At 35.2% G+C, this 21,886-nt stretch overlaps 1 protein-coding gene across 2 annotated transcripts in view; it reads right to left on the bottom strand.

The window, feature by feature from the left end:
• The window catches only part of LOC105339984 (uncharacterized), a 311,465-nt gene that overhangs the window by 152,035 nt on the left and 137,544 nt on the right, over positions 1–21,886 (bottom strand). The gene's annotated exons all lie outside the window — the stretch shown is intronic.

Here is a 21,886-nt window from a genome sequence, read left to right on the forward strand (position 1 = left end):
TACATCTGATTAGGTACCAAACAGGTATCTGCATACTTAAAAGTAAATGAAAATAATACCAAAACGACACAATTATTCTTGATCCAAAAAAGTACCTGTACTTAAAGTAGAAAAAATAAACTTTACATATCAAAATTGATCAAGAAAACCTATACAGATAATTATAATTTACGACCTCAAAAGAACCCTGCATGTAGCAAAAGTAAAAACGTTTGATAAAAAATTCCAAATATGGAGATGTTTCATAACAATACCAAGAACCCTTAATCACGGAAACACCTTGTATATGTTTCCTTACGATTATATTACAAATTAGCATTAAAAAGAAGCTCTTTAAAAAAATGCCTTATCTCTTTTTTTCAATTTAAAATTGACAGTCTAGAAATTCGCCTCTTGTATTTTTTGCTGATAAAGTTTATCCTTGTTACTTAAATCGTAATTTTATACTCACTTTTGTACAAAATGAATTAATGATATATAGATAATTAATTCTGTTTGACGTATTAGTTGTCAGATGCAATATTTTTATTTATTTTAGTTTACACAATCATTTAACATGCAATTAAAATATATCATATCAAACATTCAGATTGTAAATAAACTCATTATATATTCCCCCAACCAGACAGTGGAGATCATGAATAATTGAACACTTTTATCTAACCGTGCACAATGTGCATTCATCTCATAAACCATGTTCTTTTAATTGTTACATCACTTAAAACTTAACGGTTTGATGAAAGAAATATTTTAGTGAAGATTTTGAATGTTTGAATATAGTGCCTGTATATCATTTAAATCGTTTCATGTCAATCAGCAAGTAAAAGCCGGGAAAAAACCCCAATATCTTTATGTCAATGTGTTCATTAAGTTAAGATGCAATGGAATTACTTGGTTATTAGAGTTGTTATGTAGCTTTATAGCTGAATGAGGACGAGTACAATTTTCGATTGAGCATGATTTTGCGCATTCTTTTATTTTCGTGCAGGTGCAAAGTTATAACTTTCCTTTGAATTGTGTTTCTATACAAATAAACATTAAATGTCACGTTCATTATTTGATTTGAGAAATTGTGATTTTATGAACTTGATTTAGTAAAATTCTAAAATGTCGCCTAGGCATCATCGTGTTCCGGTATTTGAAGCTATACATACTCAATAAAAAAGCGTAAATAGCATTGACAGAAACATACTAGCATTTTAATTGTGTTATTTCGTGAAAAAATATGTTTTATATACCAATAGAAATCACAGTATGCCATTTTGGGAGAGAAAAAAAATCAACTTTGATATTATCCCTCGACCAGATCACGATTTATACATTTCATTTTTAGCTCACCTGAGCCAAAGGCTCAAGTGAGCTTTTCTGATCACAATTTGTCCGTTGTCTGTCGTCGTTGGCGTTGTCGTTGTCGTCGTCGTCGTCGTTGTAAACTTTTCACATTTTCATCTTCTTCTCAAGAACCACTGGGCAGATTTTAACCAAATTTGGCACAAAGCACCACTAGGTAAAGGGGATTCAAGTTTGTTCAAATGAAGGGCCACGCCCTTTTTAAAGGGGAGATAATTGAGAATTATTGAAAATTTGTTGGTATTTTTCAAAAATCTTCTTCTCAAAAACTATTAGGCCGGTAAAGCTTAAACTTGTGTGGAGGCATCATCAGGTAGTGTAGATTCAAGTTTGTTCAAATCATGGTCCCCGGGGGTAGGGTGGGGCCACAATTGGGGGATCAAGTTTTACATAGGAATATATAGAGAAAATCTTTAAAAATTTTCTTCTCAAAAACTATTAGGCCAGAAAAGCTCAAATTAAAATGGAAGCATCCTCAGGAAGTGTAGATTCAAGTTTGTTCGAATCATGGTCCCCGGGGGTAGGGTGGGGCCACAATTGGGGGATCAAGTTTTACATAGGAATATATAGAGAAAATCTTTTAAAAAATTTCTTTTAAAAACTATTAGGCCAGAAAAGCTCAAATTAAAATGGAAGCATCCTCAGGAAGTGAAGATTCATGTTTGTTCAAATCATGGTCCCCGGGGGTAGGGTGGGGCCACAATTGGGGGATCAAGTTATACATAGGAATATATAGAGAAAATCTTGAAAAATTTTCTTTTCAAAAACTATTGACCAGAAAAGCTCAAATTTGAGTGGAAGCATCCTCATGTAATGTAGATTCAAGTTTGTTCAAATCATGGCCCCCGGGGGTAGGGTGGGGCCACAATTGGGGGATCAAGTTTTACATAGGAATATATAGATAAAAATCTTTAAAAATTTTCTTCTCAAAACCTATCAGGCCAGAAAAGCTCAACTTTGAGTGGAGGCATCATCAGGTAGTGTAAATTCAAGTTTGTTCAAATCATGGTCCCCGGGGGTAGGATGGGGCCACAATTGGGGGATCAAGTTTTACATAGGAATATATAGAGAAAATCTTTATAAATTTTCTTCTCAAAAACTATCGGGCCAGAAAGATTCAAATTAAAATGGGAGCATCCTCATGTAGTGTAGATTCAAGTTTGTTCAAATCATGGTCCCCGGGGGTAGGGTGGGGCCACAATTGGGGGATCAAGTTTTACATAGGAATATATAGAGAAAATCTTTAAAAATTTTCTTCTCAAAAACTATTAGGCCAGCTAGAAAAGCTCAAATTAAAATGGAAGCATCCTCAGGAAGTGAAGATTCATGTTTGTTCAAATCATGGTCCTCGGGGGTAGGGTGGGGCCTTAATTGGGGGATCAAGTTTTACATAGGAATATATAGAGAAAATCTTTATAAATTTTCTTCTCAAAAACTATTAGGCCGGTAAAGCTTAAACTTGTGTGGAGGCATCATCAGGTAGTGTAGATTCAAGTTTGTTCAAATCATGGTCCCCGGGGGTAGGATGGGGCCACAATTGGGGGATCAAGTTTTACATAGGAATATATAGAGAAAATCTTTATAAATTTTCTTCTCAAAAACTATCGGGCCAGAAAGATTCAAATTAAAATGGGAGCATCCTCATGTAATGTAGATTCAAGTTTGTTCAAATCATGGTCCCCGGGGGTAGGGTGGGGCCACAATTCGGGGATCAAGTTTTACATAGGAATATATAGAGAAAATCTTTAAAAATTTTCTTCTCAAAAACTATTAGGCCAGCTAGAAAAGCTCAAATTAAAATGGAAGCATCCTCAGGAAGTGAAGATTCATGTTTGTTCAAATCATGGTCCCCGGGGGTAGGGTGGGGCCTTAATTGGGGGATCAAGTTTTACATAGGAATATATAGAGAAAATCTTTAAAAATTTTCTTCTCAAAAACTATTAGGCCAGAAAAGCTCAACTTTGAGTGGAGGCATCATCAGGTAGTGTAGATTCAAGTTTGTTCAAATCATGGTCCCCGGGGGCAGGGTTGGGCCACAATTGGGGGATCAAGTTTTACATAGGAATATATAGAGAAAATCTTAAAAAATTTATTCTCAAAACCTATTAGGCCAGAAAAACTCAAATTAAAATGGAAGCATCCTCAGGAAGTGTTGATTCAAGTTTGTTCAAATCATGGTCCCCGGGCGTAGGGTGAGACCACAATTGTGGGATCAAGTTTTACAATCCTTAAAAATATTCTGGGAAAGTTTTCGGTCCAAAACTCAGTACTTAGTGTGAAAGCACAGGTTATGAGATTAAAGGTAGATTTAAGTTTGATGAAACCATGATTCCCTAGAGAATAGTGGGGCCACGAAATGGGGAGGGGGGGGGGGTTATAGGAATAGAGAAAAATCTTCTTACAGGTACAACAACAAAAGGGGCTTTACTAAAAAATAAGAGGTGGATAAAAATTGGCAGATTTTCAATTTTTTTTAGCAAGATCTACTGTACTCAGTTGTCAAGATATTGTTGATACTGTAATGCTAATTTGATCAGAATTAAGGCAATTGTTGCTCAGGTGAGCGATGTGGCCCCTGGGCCTCTTGTTTTTTTTAATTTCATAATTTTTTATAAATATGAGAGAAAAGGAAATCCCTAGGGAAGAAATACAAAAAAAAAGATTGGGTAAACGTAAAAAATTAGGCCTTTTTAAAGCAAATTATTATAGTGTACCTTAGTAAATAGTGCTAACTTTTTAGACCACCCCTAGGAAAATGGTGTTGAAAACATATATTTTTTTTATCTTTAAATAGTTGATATAACCGTAAAACTATATGCAAGAAATTTCATTTAAATATCTAGGGTAGATATCATAACACTTGGCCTCGGTTATCTTTCAAAACTAAAACCGTTTTTACGTTCCTTTTAAATGCTCTGATAATATATTAAAAATGATTTTAATTTGTCATTGGGGATGATTGTATTAAGCATTGAAAAAAACCGTATGTTTTGATGCTATTGATTTTATTAAGATTTTGTTACCGCAAAGTTTCTTATATTTCTTTAGAGTTTTTAATATCCACACCTGATTCACACCACTTCAAGAGTATAAAACTATCATTGATGTTTATTTTGATTATTAATAATAGCGGATATTATATACACCATTTTGTTTTTTACAAGCTTTGTTACAAAGATATATTATAAAAATCATGTCATTCAGGTGATTAGTTAAATAACAGATGTATCTCATTTTTTAAGATCAAATACATGAAAAAATGACAATAACAAACCGTCAACCATCTCAAAAACCATAACACGAAATACCAATTCAAAGCAGAGCAACGCGGACCTAAAAAAGATAGAGGTAGGAACAGACTATGGGATCATGAAGCTGTCTTAAATTTAAGTCAGAATTTTGTCTTAAATCTAAGATTTAGACTTTATTAAGATTGCTTTCTTAAGTGGATCACAAAACACTTAGCTAAGATTTGTCTTAGCTTAGAGGTCATAGTAACTCACGCGATTCTACGACCGAATTTGTTAAAAATTGGAACTCTTCTTCGTTTGAAGATTCCTATCGGCTGCATCCTAAACATTATCCTATATCACAAAGTTAAAAAATTATATTTTAAAGATGTTTCACACAAATATTAGCATAGTTTCTTACTGGATAACATGTCAGTCATTTTACAGACGTGTTTACACACTTTCACTTTAACAAAGAGAAATAACTTCAATAGCAAATGAAAACCCTATACTATAAATAGAAAATCCGAGGACGAGGGAAGAAATGATCAGCAAAGAAATCTTAAAAATCCAACGAATGTCGCCATTTTGAACTTACTTAGTAACAATCTTTATACTTAAAGTATACTAAAGTCTGCCTAATAGCAGTCTAAGATTTAAGACAATATTTCAGACTTAACCCTAAGTCATTTTTTTGCGATCCAATTTAAGAACAATCCTAAAATGTAAGTGCAAATTCATTGACTTAATTCTAACTTAAGATTTAAGACAGTTTCATGATCCCGGAGCCAGGTGCCGAGGAGGAGTGAGCATCCTCTGCTGACCGGTTGCATCCGCCATGTGCTCATTGTCACAATATTGGGCATGTCACAATGTAGCTACAAGTACATTAGGACAAAAACACATGTTTGTACCTCGATTTCTTTATTTAATGATAAAAGCAATATTGATAAGGTTTTTATACATGAATATATTGATGGGGTTGCCAAGTGGTGATGAAATATATGAGAATATGCATAGCGTATCAAAACTTCAGTTACATTGTGCATGAAAATTAAGCAGTCTCTGTTTTCATTAAAGATTTCAAGCAATATGATTAATGTTACGCTGTCATATTCGATATCGTTACCATGGGAGTTACAACTTTATAGGCAGACGAATTCTAAGTAAGTTGCAAATGTTATTCGTTTTTAAAAAAGTACGCATTCAATTTATGGTTTTCTGATTATTTCAAAGCTTTTTTTTTCAAATTAACTAATTCAATCATTATGTTGTAAATTAAACACATGTACTTGTTATGATATAGAATAGTATTTGACAAAACTACACAATTTCCTTTTTACTGCTTCTTTTTTATTTATAAGGAAATTAATTCTTAGTAAAAGAAAATTGTATCTAAACATGCACCTCATTACTATAGAATCAGATAATGCCCATTTCAATCAATTTCAAATGCCCTTTGAGATACACAACATACTACCTGAAATAAGCTAAGAATAATTATGAATTAACAAAATGCTTAAAAAAAGTTTGACAGTTTTCGATAATATAAAGCTGAAAAAAATTAGCATCAAATTATACCATTGTACAAAAAAAAGAAGAAAGGATTTGGGTTTTTTTCTTCTTTAAACTGAATGATAATTCCTCTTGGTATAAAAAGGATGTAGTATAAGACGACATTCAATTTAAAGTAATTCTAGAGCCTTGGTGGATTAGCAATGTAGGTATATATTTATGATAACAATAATAAAAAAAATATTTTTGTGAAAAACTATAACATATTGTAGCGAGGCACGCATTTTTGTTATAGAGTTACCTCCCTTAGTTATATAGATTTACATCATTAAATGCTTGTTAATTTTCTCTAATCATTAGTATATTATTTGATCTTCTTTACAATAATAATCATTGTATATAAATACTTAGATTTAGAGATAACAGAGGTTTCTGTATAATACAGACAGTAGTATTTATTCAAAATATGGCATGGATGAAACTAAACACCCATTTATTGTTTAGAGCAGTTTATTTATATAAGGCTCTTCCGTGTGTGTGTGTGAGAGAGATTGATTACGTGGTTTTAACCTGTGTACGTCTCTCTGAAACTCTTGTCTTTGAGTACTCTGTGCGAGGAAAAGTGTTGAACACTTTGGTAGCGGTTACGTTCTCGACGGAGATAGTGGTGTTGGCATCCTCTATCGATAGCTACAGCTCGGCAGAGAACTTGGAAAGCTAAACACACAGTGGGTTCAGATAAGAGAAGTGTTGGCATCTTCTCTAGGGTATCGGGCTCTTCGAGGTGTTGGTATCCTCTATAGGGAACTGGGCTATAGACCCAGTAGTAGTGCAGATACCCTTGTTACTGAGAAGTAACCTGGTAAAGGCTCACCAGGTAGCACGGAGACCTTGTGCTTGGGCACTTGGTTAGAGACTTTGGTTTGGGTCACAGGTCTAAGACATCTAATTGAGACGGTGCTCGGTTTCATCCATAGCCTGGTCCAGGAAGACCAAGATCTTGTAAATACGTTGTGTCAATCTGTTTTGTTCTCCGAGGTCTGATTCTACGCAGACCCTTATCCCATAGTAACGTCAGACAGATAGTCTACCCCCTACACGTTACACAAAATTTGGTGGCAGCGGTGGGATTTCGGAGAGCTGCAAAACACTGTAATAGGTCAGTATGGATGAAGTTGAAAGAGAGATCTCGTTCATAGATCAAAAGCTGAAGAAGCTTCAGGATAGTTTGGCACAGAGAGACCACTCAACCCCTCTGCCAAGAGAAACTAAGGAACCTGCTTTATACGACTCTGGGATGGACACGGGACGTCCATCTATGTCACCAAGACGAAGTGCATCACCAGTCTTGGCAACAAATGCAATGCCTCAGACACAACAGCCCGGTGAAAGTCCAAGAGCGCAGAGCAACGAGGTTTTAAACTATGCTGATATGGGTGCTAGACCGAAAGACAAAAGACCTCCCAGGACGGAGTTCTCAGAGGATGATTATCTGGACCCAAAAGAAAAAGCTCATCCTATGACTGAGTTCTTAGAGGATGATTACCTTGCTCCAAGCGTTACAGTGCGCAAAGCACCTAGAGTCAGGTTCCCATCTCCTATAAGGAGAGATGCCCATGACACACGCGAAAAAGCGAACAAATCTACTGGTGTGAATATGAAGCCAGCCACATATGATGGTTCGATCCCTTGGCAGGACTACCATAGCCACTTCGAGGCCTGTGCAGATTTGAATGGTTGGACAGAGAGAAGTAAGGGCACTTACTTAGCTGTATCGTTGAGAGGAAATGCATTGGGGGTTCTTGGAAACTTTCCCAAAGGAGCGATTCCTGATTATTATGAACTAGTTAAAGTTCTTGAGGAGAGATTTGCTCCTCCAGGCCAGACAGAGCTATACAGGGTGCAAATGAAAGAACGTCGGCAGAGACCAGGTGAATCACTCCCAGAGCTAGCCCAAGCCATTCGTAGACTAGCGAATCTGGCATACCCCACGGCTAATTTAGAAATACGAGAGACCCTGTCCAAAGATCAGTTTGTGGATGCTCTGGTAGATTCTGACATGCGAATCCGGATAAAACAATCGCGTCCCACAAACCTCAATGAAGCTGTTAAGTTAGCTGTTGAGTTGGAAGCATTCAACAGGGCTGAACATAAGAGCCATTTAAGAACTACAGTGACTGAAACAGTCAACGAGGTACAAAGTTCAAACGAGAGTGATCTAGCGATGATGATCAAAGACCTCACTAGCAAGTTTGATAGGCTCCAAAGAGATGTAGACGAAATACGACAAAGAAAACCCTCGTCTTTGGCAGCAAGTGACGATAGAAGGGAGCATACAAAGAGAAAAGTCATAAAGTGCCATTACTGTCACAAGCCTGGACACATGCGCAAAGACTGCTTTGCACTAAAGAATCGGAAGTCGATTGCTGGGAATTTTAAACAGCATGAGGAAAAGCAAAGAAAAGCAAGTGGTTCGGTAGGCGCCAATACGATTGGTGTAGAAGCCGGAATGTTTCTACGGTCCAGACTTCAAGGCATTGAAGTGAACCTACTGGTTGATGCGGGTGCTACTCTGACACTTGTTTCCTCAGCAATAGCCCAAAGAATTGCTCATGACCGCATGCCTGCTCTAGAGCTTATGCAGAAGAATGTACTAGATGCAGGTGGGAAACTGTTAAATGTGTCTGGAAAGGGAACGTTTGTTTTGGAGATAGACAATTTTTCATGCAATGTCACAGCCGCTGTAGCTGAATTAACAGTCGATGGTATCATTGGCCTAGACTTCCTAACAGAGTATCGGTGCATGGTCGATGTGCCGAACCAAGAACTTTGTTTTGGGAAGTTTAATAAATTTCACATGGAAAAGAAAGGTCATTTTGGTTGCTTTAGGGTTGTGAATATGAAGCAAGTTACGATCCCTGCAAATCAAGAAGTTATTGTGCCTGGTCAGATTTGTGTACCTAAAGGCGAATGTCTCTACAATTGTGATGGTATTATTGAACCTGTGGAGAGAGATAGAAACGACTTACCAGCAATTGTTGGACGAACATTAGTACAGAGTGCTAACATAGTACCTGTAAGATTGCTGAACCCCTCTGACGAATCATGCTTAGTCAGAAAAGGAACGCTCTTGGCTCAGATAACTCCTGTTGAACATGTTGGTATCGTGCACAAAAGTGCCACACAGTCCTCAGGCCTTGATGATCAGTTGAAGAGTTTGTTAGGTCGTTGCAGTGAGGACTTGTCAGACCAACAGAAAGAAGCTGTGTGGAGTCTTCTAAGAGAATATAATCATTTGTTCGCAAAGGACAACTCTGAGCTTGGTTCTACCAATGTTGTAGAACATGAGATAAATGTCGGTAATGCCAAACCAATAAAAGAGCCTTTGCGTCGGCTCCCATATCACTCAGCTGATACCGTAGATGAGCATGTGCAAGAGATGCTCAGGGATGGAATCATTGAGCCGTCGTCAAGCCCATGGGCAGCTGGAGTAGTTTTAGTGCGTAAGAAGGATGGTTCCACACGCTTCTGTGTTGACTATCGGAAGCTTAACAAAGTGACAATACAGGATGCTTACCCGCTTCCCAGGATCGACGAGTCATTAGATAACTTGTCAGGCAACAAGTGGTTTTGTACTCTCGATCTATTTTCCGGGTATTGGCAAGTCTCAGTTAAGCCAGAAGACCGTCCAAAGACAGCATTTATGACAAGGAAAGGGCTGTTTCAATTTAAGAAAATGCCATTTGGTCTAAGTTGCGCACCGGCAACATTTCAGAGACTGATGGAGAAAGTTATGACAGGTTTGCAGTGGGAAACCTGCTTGATCTACCTAGACGATATTATCCTCGTAGGGAAGACATTTGAAGACATGATCCAGAATTTAAGAACTGTGTTTGATAGACTTCTTGATGCTGGCCTTAAACTGAAAGCTAAGAAGTGTACATTGTTCGCCAAGAAAGTGTTGTACCTGGGACATATCATTTCAGAGGAAGGGATCTCAACAGATCCAGAGAAAGTTGAGGTAGTGAAAAACTGGCCCGAGCCATGCAATGTGAGCGAGGTGCGTTCTTTCCTTGGTCTCTGTGGGTATTACAGACGGTTTATAGCACAGTTTGCTGAAAGAGCCAAACCGCTGACCAAGCTTACAGAGAAAGGAAGTGCCATGGAATGGACAAAGGAATGCAGAGAAGCCTTTCTTGATTTAAAAGAGAGACTATGTAAGGCACCTGTGCTGGCAATGCCAAATTTTAGCCATGAATTTATCCTGGATACAGATGCCAGCAATATGTCGATAGGGGCCGTTTTATCTCAGAGCATTGACGGTGTAGAAAGGCCCGTTGCCTACGCTAGTCGTACTCTCTCTAAGCCTGAGCGCCAGTACTGCTTCACCAGAAAAGAGTTGCTCGCAGTTGTCTACTTTACCAAGTATTTTAAACATTTTCTGTATGGAAAGCAGTTTACAGTTCGCACAGACCATAGTTCCTTGCGTTGGCTTCTGAACTTCAAGAACCCCGAAGGACAGTTGGCTCGGTGGCTGGAGTCGCTAAGCGTTTTTGATATGAAAATTGAACACCGTCCCGGCAAACAACATGCTAATGCTGACGCACTCAGTCGCAAACCATGTAAGCAATGTGGTTTTACTGCGGACCAGGAACGTGAAACTGCACCAGTTGTCTCTCATGTCGAAGTTAAACCTTCCTCCATGTCTATGCAAAGTCTCCAAGATAGTGACCAACGCTTAAAGATGGTCAAGCAATGGGTCGAGAGTGGAAAGAAACCCGATTATGCTACAATCAGCAGCGAAGGACGAGTCCTTAAGTCACTTTGGTCTCAGTTCGAAATTCTGACCATTGACAACGGCATTTTGTATCGGAAGTGGGCTGGTACAAAGATGCAAGCCATTGTGCCATACAGTGAGCGACGCACGGTCCTGGCTCAATACCATGACAATAGATCATCAGGACATCTTGGTGAGTCTAAGACAATATCAAAAATCCGTCAGGGCTATTATTGGCCAGGGATCCAGTCTGATGTTCGGGCATACATCGCTGGATGCGACAAATGTAGCCGAAGAAAAGGGTGTCAGAAAAACAAACGAGCGCCTATGCAGATAACACAGACAGGAGTGCCAATGGAGCGTATTGCCACTGACATACTTGGAGAACTACCAATGACAGAGAAAGGGAATAGATATATCTTGGTAATTAGGGTCTTCCGTCTTCAGCGGAAGACCCTTCTATTATTGTAATGTTTCTTTTTCACTTTTTAAGGTCTTCCGTTTCCAACGGAAGACCTTATTGTTATTGCTTTGTTTCTTTTTCCCTATTATTAAGGTCTTCCGTTTCCAACGGAAGACCTTCTTGTTATTCTTCGGTTTCTTTTTCCCTATTCTTATTAAGGTCTTCCGTTTCCAACGGAAGACCTTATTGTTTTTGCTTTGTTTCTTTTTCCCTATTATTATTATTTTTTTTCTTTTTTTTTCTTACAAATTTTGTGCACGCAAGTTCTCGTAAACGGCTTGGTCGATTTTTATGAAACTTTCAGATCTAATAGAAGTTGATCTGAACCTTATTGGAAATTTTTTATATTGATGACGTCATTTCCGTTTCTGAGATATTGACGATTTAGTGATTTTTTGAGGGTCTGCTTGTCCATTGAACTCCTCCTAAACGGTAAAAGATATTGAGTTCAAATTTTCAGGAATGATAGACGAAAGATTGAAGATATGTCTAAAGGCAATCATCAATTTGTAGCTCAAAGAGCCTAAAAGCTCGCCTGGACCCGAAAATAGAGATTTAAAAAAAGTCATGATTTTTTGTGGTTTTCTTTGTTTATCTCTTTTCTCAAAAATATTTTGTTAAAATTTGTATAGCAAAAAATGTTTATATTTATAAGACCTTTCGTTTAATACCAAGAAAAAGGGGCTGGCCCCTAAAATTAGGGACCTAAATGGGTCTAAAGTCTTTCATTTGTAGCTCTTTACTGAGAGTTATTTTGTTATAAATTATAGAAGCAAAATTGTTTTTCTTACTGTTATGTACCCATACAATAAAATGCCTTTCTCATATGTTACGTAATTAGGGATTTTTAGGGATCAGAAGTTCAAAACTTTGATCATCTATATCTCCTTTATGAAAAATATTTTGATAAGCAGTGTAAAAGAAAAAGTGTTTAGAATGACGTTTTCAACAATATTCAACTCTCAAAATTTCGTTAAACGGCCCCTAAAAGAAGATAAGGGACCGGCCCCTAAAACCTTCTTTCTCATATATCTCCAAAACGGTAACGAATTTCTAAAGACTTGTTGAACAAAATGTGTTAAGAATTAAATGACCTTTAATTTGATATCAAGAAAAAGGGGCTGGCCCCTCAACTTAGGGGACCAAAGGGCTCTAAAGTCTTTAATCTGTAGCCCTTTTCTGAGAGATATTTTGTGAAATGTTATAGAAGCAAATATGTTTATCTTACAGTAATGTATCCAAGCAATGTAATGATTTTATTATGTGTTACGTAATTAAGGGTTTTTAGGGGCCAAAAGTCCAAAATTTCGATCACCCATATCTCAGAAAAGAAAAATATTTTGAAATGCAATACAGAAGAAAAGTTGTTCAAATTAATGTACTTAACAATATTCAACCTTCAAAATTTCGTTAAACGGCCCGTATAAGGAGATAGGGGATCGGCCCCTAAAACTTTCTATCTCATATATCTTGAGAACGGTAACAATTTTCTAAACACTTGTTGAACAAAATTTGTTTAGAATTAAATGACCTTTCATTTAATATCAAGAAAAAGCGGCTGGCCCCTAAAATAAGGGGACCAAAGGGCTCTAAAGTCTTTAATCTGTAGCCCTTTACTAAGAGATATTTTGTGAAAGGTTATAGAAGCAAATATGTTTATCTCACAGTAATGTATCCAAGCAATGTAACGATTTAATTATGTGATACGTAATTAAGGGTTTTTTGGGGCCAAAAGTCCAAAATTTCGATCACCCATATCTCGGAAAGGAAAAATATTTTGAAATGCAATACAGAAGAAAAGTTGTTCAAATTAATGTACTTAACAATATTCAACCTTCAAAATTTCGCTAAACGGCCCCTATAAGGAGATAAGGGATCGGCCCCTAAAACCTTCTTTCTCATATATCTCCAGAACGGTTACGATTTTCTAAACACTTGTTGACAAAATGTGTTTAGAATTAAATATCTTTTCATTTGATATCAAGAAAACGGACTGGCCCCTTAAATTAGGGGATCAAAGAGCTCTAAAATCTTTTATCTATAGCCCTTTAATGAGAGCCATTTTGTGAAAGGTTATTAAGGCTAGATTAGGTATAATACGTTTATATATCCTAACAATATAATGATTTTCTCTTGCGTTGCTCAATTAGGGTTTTTAGGGACCAGAGGTAAACAGGTTTGATCTTTTCTATCTTAATTGAAAGAAATGCAAGTATTTAAAAAAGCAAGAGAACTTATATAAAAAGCGGTTCAATAAAGCATTAGTACTTCACTCCTTTTTCCATAACATGTTTTGTTGTCGAAAATCAGAGTCGATGATGTCATATTTCATTCTAAAAATCGAACGGAAGACCTCCTCGTTGCTCGCAACGAGATCGTGTCTAGTTATTATTATTTTTTCCCCTTTTTTTGTGCACGCGATTTCTCAGAAACGGCTTGGCCGATCTCAATCAAATTTTAGGATGTGATAGATAGTGGTCTGAACTTGATTGGAAATTTTTTGTATTGATGACGTCACATCCGTTTTTGAGATATTGAGATTTTTCTATTTTTTATATGGGTATTTTGTCTTCTGTTGTTCTCCTAAATTATAAGAGATATTAAACTCAAATTTTTACGGTAGGTAAAGGAAAGATTGAAGTTTTGCATGATTGTTATTTTGTATGTTTAGCACTACTGGCGCCAAAGCTCGCTATGGCTCGAAAATTGACATTAAAAAAGCGTCGTGAATTTTTGTGTTTTTCTCTCTTTATCTCTTTTCTGGAAAATATTTTGTTAAAACATGTAATGTAAAAAAGGTTTATATTTACAAGACCTTTCTGCTGATATCAAGAAAAAGGGGCTGGCCCCTAATATTAGGGACCTAAAGGGCTCTAAACTTTTTTACCCATAACTCTTTACCGAGGGATATTTTGTAATAAATTATAGAAGCAAATATGTTTATCTTACAGATATGAAGCCTAGCAGTAAAACGATTTTCTCATATGTTACGTAATTAGGGATTTTTAGGGGTCAGAAGTCCAAAACTTTGACCACTTATATCTCAAAACGGAAACATATTTTGAAATGCAGTATAAAAGAAAAGATGCTCAAAATGATGTACTTAACACCATGCAACCTAAAAAATTTGGTTCAGCGGCCCCAATAAGGAGATAAGGGACCGGCCTCTAAAACATTCTTTCTCAGAAATCTCAAGAATGGTAACGAATTTTTGAACACTTGTTGAACAAAATGTCTTTATAATTAACTGACCTTTCATTTGATACCAAGAAAAAGGGGCTGGCCCCTAATATTAGGGACCTAGAGGGCTCTAAAGTCTTTTTACTATAGTTCTTTACTGAGGGATATTTTGTAATAAATTATAGAAGCAAATATGTTTATCTTACAGTTATGAAGCCAAGCAGTATAACGATTTTCTCATATGTTACGTAATTAGGGATTTTTAGGGGTCAGAAGTCTAAACCTTTGACAACCTATATCTCAAAACGGAAAAATATTTTGAAATGCAGTATAAAAGAAAAGATGCTCAAAATGATGTCCTTAACAACATGCAGCCTAAAAAATTTGGTTCAGCGGCCCCAATAAGGAGATAAGGGACCGGCCCCTAAAATATTCTTTTTGAGGTATCTCAAGAATGGTAACGGATTTCTGAACACTTGTTGAACAAAATGTCTTTATAATCAAATGACCTTTCATTTGATACCATGAAAAAGGGGCTAGCCCCTAATATTAGGGACCTAGAGGGCTCTAAAGTCTTTTTCTTATAGTTCTTTACCGAGGGGTATTTCGTAATAGATTATAGAAGCAAATATGTCTATCTAACAGTTGTGCAGCCTAACATTATAATGATTTTTCTCATGTGTTACGTAATTAAGGATTTTTAGGGGGTCAAAAGTCCAAAAATGTGATAAACTATATCTCAAAAAGAAAAAGATATTTTGAAATGCAGTATAAAAGAAAAGATGCTCAAAATAATATACCTAATAACATGCAACCTTACAATTTTTGTTCAGCGGCCCCAATAAGGAGATAAGGTCCGGCCCCTAAAATATTCTTTCTGAGATATCTCAAGAACGGTGACGAATTTCTAAACACTTGTTGAACAAAACTCTTACACCTGAAACAAAATAGTATCAGGCACTTTAAATGAAGATCCTCTTTTCCTGTTTAAATCATGTATAGCTGTTAAATAGCAAAATCAAGATCGAACATAAATCTCAATTTCTAAAATCAGACGGAAGACCTCCTCGTTGCTCGCAACGAGATCGTGTCTAGTTATTATTATTTTTCTGCCGTTTTTTGTGCACGCGATTTCTCAGAAACGGCTCGGCCGATTTCAATCAAATTTTAGGACGTGATAGATAGTGGTCTGAACTTGATTGGAAATTTTTTGTATTGATGACGTCATATCCGTTTTTGAGATATTGAGATTTTTCTAATTTTTATATGGGTATTTTGTCTTCTGTTGTTCTCCTAAACTATAAGAGATATTAAGCTCAAATTTTTACGGTAGGTAAAGGAAAGATTGAAGTTTTGCATGATTGTTGTTTTGTATGTTTAGCACTTCTGGCGCCAAAGCTCGCTATGGCTCGAAAATTGACATTAAAAAAGCGTCGTGAATTTTTGTGCTTTTCTCTTTTTATCTCTTTTCTGGAAAATATTTTGTTAAAACATGTAATGTAAAAAAAGGTTATTTTTACAAGACCTTTCTGCTAATCTCAAGAAAAAGGGGCTGGCCCCTCAAATTAGGGACCTAGAAGGCTCTAAAGTCTTTTACCCATAACTCTTTACCGAGAGATATTTTGTTATAAATTATAGAAGCAAATATGTTTATCTTACAGATATAAAGCCAAGCAGTATAACGATTTTCTCATATGTTACGTAATTAAGGGTTTTTAGGGGTCAAAAGTCCAAAACTTTGATCACCTATATCTCAAAAAGGAAAAATATTTTGAAATGCAATATTAAACAAAAGATGCTCAAAATGATGTACTTAACAACATGCAACCTAAAAAATTTGGTTCAGCGGCCCCAAAAAGGAGATAAGGGACCGGCCCCTAAAACATTCTGTCTCAGATATCTCAAGAATGGTAACGAACTTCTGAACACTTGTTGAACAAAATGTCTTTATAATCAAATGACCTTTCATTTGATACCAAGAAAAAGGGGCTGGCCCCTAATATAAGGGACCTAAAGGGCTCTAAAATCTTTTACCCATAACTCTTTACCGAGGGATATTTTGTTATAGATTATAGAAGCAAATATGTTAATCTCACAGTTATGTATTCAAGCAATGTAATGATTTTATGATGTGTTACGTAATTAAGGGTTTTTAGGGGCCAAAAGTCCAAAATTTCGATCACCCATATCTCAGAAAGGAAAAATATTTTGTAATGCAGAACAGAAGAAAAGTTGTTCAAAATGATGTTCTCAACAAAATGCAACCGTCAGAATTTCCTAAAAGGAGATAAGGAGATAAGGGACCGGCCCCTAAAACCTTCTTTCTCATATATCTCTAGAACGGTAACAAATTTCTAAGCACTTGTTGAACAAAATTTGTGTAGAATTAAATGACCTTTTATTTTATATCAGGAAAAAGGGGCTGGCCCCTTAAATTAGGGGACCAAAGGGCTCTAAAGTCTTTATTCTGTAGCTCTTTACTGAGAGATATTTTGTGAAATGTTATGGAAGCAAATATGTTTATCTCACAGTTATGTATTCAAGCAATGTAATGATTTTATGATGTGTTACGTAATTAAGGGTTTTTAGGGGCCAAAAGTCCAAAATTTCGATCACCCATATCTCAGAAAAGAAAAATATTTTGTAATGCAGTATTAAAGAAAAGTTGTTCAAAATGATGTTCTTAATAAAATGCAACGGTCAGAATTTCGTTAAACGACCCCTAAAAGGAGATAAGGGACTGGCCCCTAAAACCTTCTTTCTCATATATCTCTAGAACGGTAACAAATTTCTAAGCACTTGTTGAACAAAATTTGTGTAGAATTAAATGACCTTTTATTTGATATCAGGAAAAAGGGGCTGGCCACTTAAATTAGGGGACCAAAGGGCATTTAATTCTTTAATCTGTAGCTCTTTACTGAGAGATATTTTGTGAAATGTTATAGAAGCAAATGTGTTTATCTTATAGTAATGTATTCAAGCAATGTAATGATTTTATGATGTGTTACGTAATTAAGGGTTTTTAGGGGCCAAAAGTCCAAAATTATGATCACCCATATCTCAGAAAGGAAATATATTTTGTAATGCAATACAGAAGAAAAGTTGTTCAAAATGATGTTCTCAACAAAATGCAACCTTCAAAATTTCGTTAAACGGCCCCTATAAAGAGTGATGGGATCGGCCCCTAAAACCTTCCTTCTCATATATCTCCAGAACGGTAACGAATTTCTAAACACTTGTTGAACAAAATTTGTTTAGAATTAAATAACCTTTCATTTGATATCAAGAAAAAGGGACTGGCCCCTAAAATTAGGGGACCGAAGGGCTCTAAAGTATTTTATCTATAGCCCTTTATTGAGGGATATTTTGTGAAATGTTATAGAAGCAAATGTGTTTATCCTGCAGTTATGTATAAAAGCAATGTATTGGTTTTGTCATGTGTTTTGTAATTTGGGGTTTTTGGAGGCCAAAAGTCCCAAGTTTTGATCACCCATATCTCAGAAAGGTAAAATATTTTGAAATGCAGTACAGAAGAAAAGTTGTTCAAAAAGATGCAAAAGGCTCTAAAGTCGTTTATCTATTACCCTTTATTGAGGGATATTTTGTGAAATGTTATAGAAGCAAATGTGTTTATCTTATAGTTATGTATCAAAGCAATGTAATGATTTTATCATGTGTTACGTAATTAAGGGTTTTAGGGGCCAAAAGTCCTAAATTTTGATCACCCATATCTCAGAAAGGAAATATATTTTGTAATGCAGTACGAAGAAAAGTTGTTCAAAATGATGTTCTCAACAAAATGCAACCTTCAAAAGATCGGCCCCTAAAACCTTCTTTCTTAGATATCTCCAAAACGGTAACGAATTTCTAAACACTTGTTGACAAAATGTGTTCAGAATTAAATGACCTTTCATTTGAATTCAACAAAAAGGGATTGCCCCTTAAACTAGGGGATCAAAGAGCTCTAAAATCTTTTATCTATAGCCCTTTATTGAGGGATATTTTGTGAAAGGTTATTAAAGCTAGATTAGGTATAATACGTTTATATATCCCAACAATATAATGATTTTCCCAATTAGGGTTTTTGAGGGACCAGAAGTTAATAAGTTTGATCTTTTCTATCTTAATTGAAAGAAATGCAAGTATTTAAAAAAGCAAGAGAACTTATAAAAAGCAATACAATAAAGCATTAGTACTTCACTCCTTTTGTTCATAACATGTTTTGTTGTCGAAAATCAAAGTCGATGATGTCATATTTCATTCTAAAAATCGAACGGAAGACCTCCTCGTTGCTCGCAACGAGATCGTGTCTAGTTTTTTTTCTTTTTCTTTTCTTTACAATTTTTGTGCAGAAGATTTCTCGGAGTTGGGTGGTCCGATTTTAGTCAAATTTTCAGCATCGATCTATTATTATATAAACTTGATACGCTTTTTTTTATTTTGTAAAAATCACTTCCGGTTCGGACTTATCCGCCATTTTGTCATTATTTAAAAAGTTCTTGTCCACACATTTTCTCAAAAACGAGCAAAGATAGAAAGCTGAAATTTTCAGGAATGATAGATAACATGAACATCTAGCCTCACGAGGAAAATCATTGTCCGGAAATTCCGAGTACGGAAGCTAGCTGGGGTCAAAATATAGGACACATTTTTGACGAATACTCCTTGTCCACACATTTCCTCAAAAACGAGCAAAGATAGGAAGCTGAAATGTTCAGGAATGATAGATAACATGAACATCTAGCCTCACGAGGAAAATCATTGTCCGGAAACTCCGAGTACGGAAGCTAGCTGGGGTCAAAATATAGGACACATTTTTTACGAATACTCCTTGTCCACCCATTTCCTCAAAAACGAGAAAAGAAAGGAAGCTGACATTTTCAGAAATGATAGATGACATGAACATCCAGCCTCACGAGGAAAATCATTGTCCGGAAATTCCGAGTACGGAAGCTAGCTGGGGTCAAAATATAGGACACATTTTTGACGAATACTCCTTGTCCACCCATTTCCTCAAAAACGAGCAAAGATAGGAAGCTGAAATGTTCAGGAATGATAGATAACATGAACATCTAGCCTCACGAGGAAAATCATTGTCCGGAAACTCCGAGTACGGAAGCTAGCTGGGGTCAAAATATAGGACACATTTTTTACGAATACTCCTTGTCCACCCATTTCCTCAAAAACGAGAAAAGAAAGGAAGCTGACATTTTCAGAAATGATAGATGACATGAACATCCAGCCTCACGAGGAAAATCATTGTCCGGAAATTCCGAGTACGGAAGCTAGCTGGGGTCAAAATATAGGACACGTTTTTTACGAATTCTCCTTGTCCACGCATTTCTTCAAAAACAAGCAAAGATAAGAAGCTGATATTTTCATAAATGATAGATGACATGAACATCTAGCCTCACGAGGAAAATCATTGTCCGGAAATTCCGAGTACGGAAGCTAAATTTTAAAACTCAATGGATGTGTAATAATGACCTCAGACTAATTTTAAAACATATTATCTAAGTTGCACTCTAATTCTGCATCTAATAAAATCGTTTTCAAAATGATGGGATGAAATTAAATTTTTTTGAAAATTTTAAATTTAATTAAATCGTAATAAAATGACCTCAGACTAATTTTAAAACATAATATCTAAGTTGCGCTTACAATTTTGTGTCCAATGAAGTCTTTCTCGAATAAATAAGATGAAATTTAATTTTTTTAAAAATTTAAAATTTAATTAAATCGTGTTAAAATGATCTCAGACTAATTTTAAAACATGATATCCAGGTTGCGCTTACAATTCTGCGTCTGATGACATCTTTTTCGAATTGATCGAATGAATTTTAAATTTTTTTAAAAAATTTAAACTCATTTAATTCGCGTTAAAATGACCTCAGACTAATTTTAAAACATGATATCTAAGTTGTGCTTAAAATTCTGCGTCTGACGACATTCTTCTCGAATTGATTGGATGAATTAAAAAATTTCAAAAATTTTAATTTTATTTAAATCGCGTTAAAATGACCTCAGACTAGTTTTGAAACATGATTACTAAGTTGCGCTTACAATTCTGCGTCTAATGACATCCTTCTCGAATTGATTGGATGATTTTTAAATTTTTTGAAAATTTTAAATTTAATTAAATCGTGTTTAAATTACCTCAGACTAATTTGTAAACATAATATCTAAGTTGCGCTTAGAATTCTGCGTCTAATGACATCTTTCTCGAATTAATTAGATGAATTTTCAATTTTTTGAAAATTTTAAATTTAATTAAATCATGTTAAAATGAGCTGAGACTAATTTAAAAACAAAATATTTAAGTTACGCTTTCAATTCTGCGTCTGATGAAATCTTTTTTGAATTGATCGAATGAATTTTAAATTTTTAAAAAAATTTAAACTCATTTAAATCGCGTTAAAATGACCTCAGACTAATTTTAAAACATGATATCTAAGTTGTTCTTAAAATTCTGCGTCTGACGACATCCTTCTCGAATTGATTGGATGAAATTAAAAAAATTCAAAAATTTTAATTTTATTTAAATCGCGTTAAAATGACCTCAGACTAGTTTTGAAACATGATATCTAAGTTGCGCTCACAATTCTGTGTCTAATGACATCTTTGTTGAATTGATTGGATGGTTTTTAAATTTTTTGAAAATTTTAAATTTAATTAAATCGTGTTTAAATTACCTCAGACTAATTTTTAAACATAATATCTAAGTTGCGCATAGAATTCTGCGTCTAATGACATCTTTCCCGAATTAATTGAATGAATTTTTAATTTTTTGAAAATTTTAAATTTAATTAAATCATGTTAAAATGAGCTGAGACTAATTTAGAAATATAATATTTAAGTTACGCTTAAAATTCTGCGTCTGATGACATCTTTTTCGAATTGATCGAATGAATTTTAAATTTTTAAAAAAATTTAAACTCATTTAAATCGCGTCAAAATGACCTCAGACTAATTTTAAAACATGATATCTAAGTTGTGCTTAAAATTCTGCGTCTGACGACAGCCTTCTCGAATTGATTGGATGAATTTAAAAAATTTCAAAAATTTTAATTTTATTTAAATCGCGTTAAAATGACCTCAGACCGCTTACAATTCTGCGTCTAATGACATCTTTGTTGAATTGATTGGATGGTTTTTAAATTTTTTGAAAATTTTAAATTTAATTAAATCGTGTTTAAATTACCTCAGACTAATTTTTAAACATAATATCTAAGTTGCGCATAGAATTCTGCGTCTAATGACATCTTTCTTGAAATGATTGGATGATTTTTAAATTTTTAAATAAATTTAAATTTAATGAAATCGTGTTTAAATGACATCAGAATAATTTTTAAACATAATATCTAAGTTGCG

Source organism: Magallana gigas, chromosome 1 (assembly GCF_963853765.1).
Source record: "Magallana gigas chromosome 1, xbMagGiga1.1, whole genome shotgun sequence".
Lineage (NCBI taxonomy): Eukaryota > Metazoa > Mollusca > Bivalvia > Ostreida > Ostreidae > Magallana > Magallana gigas.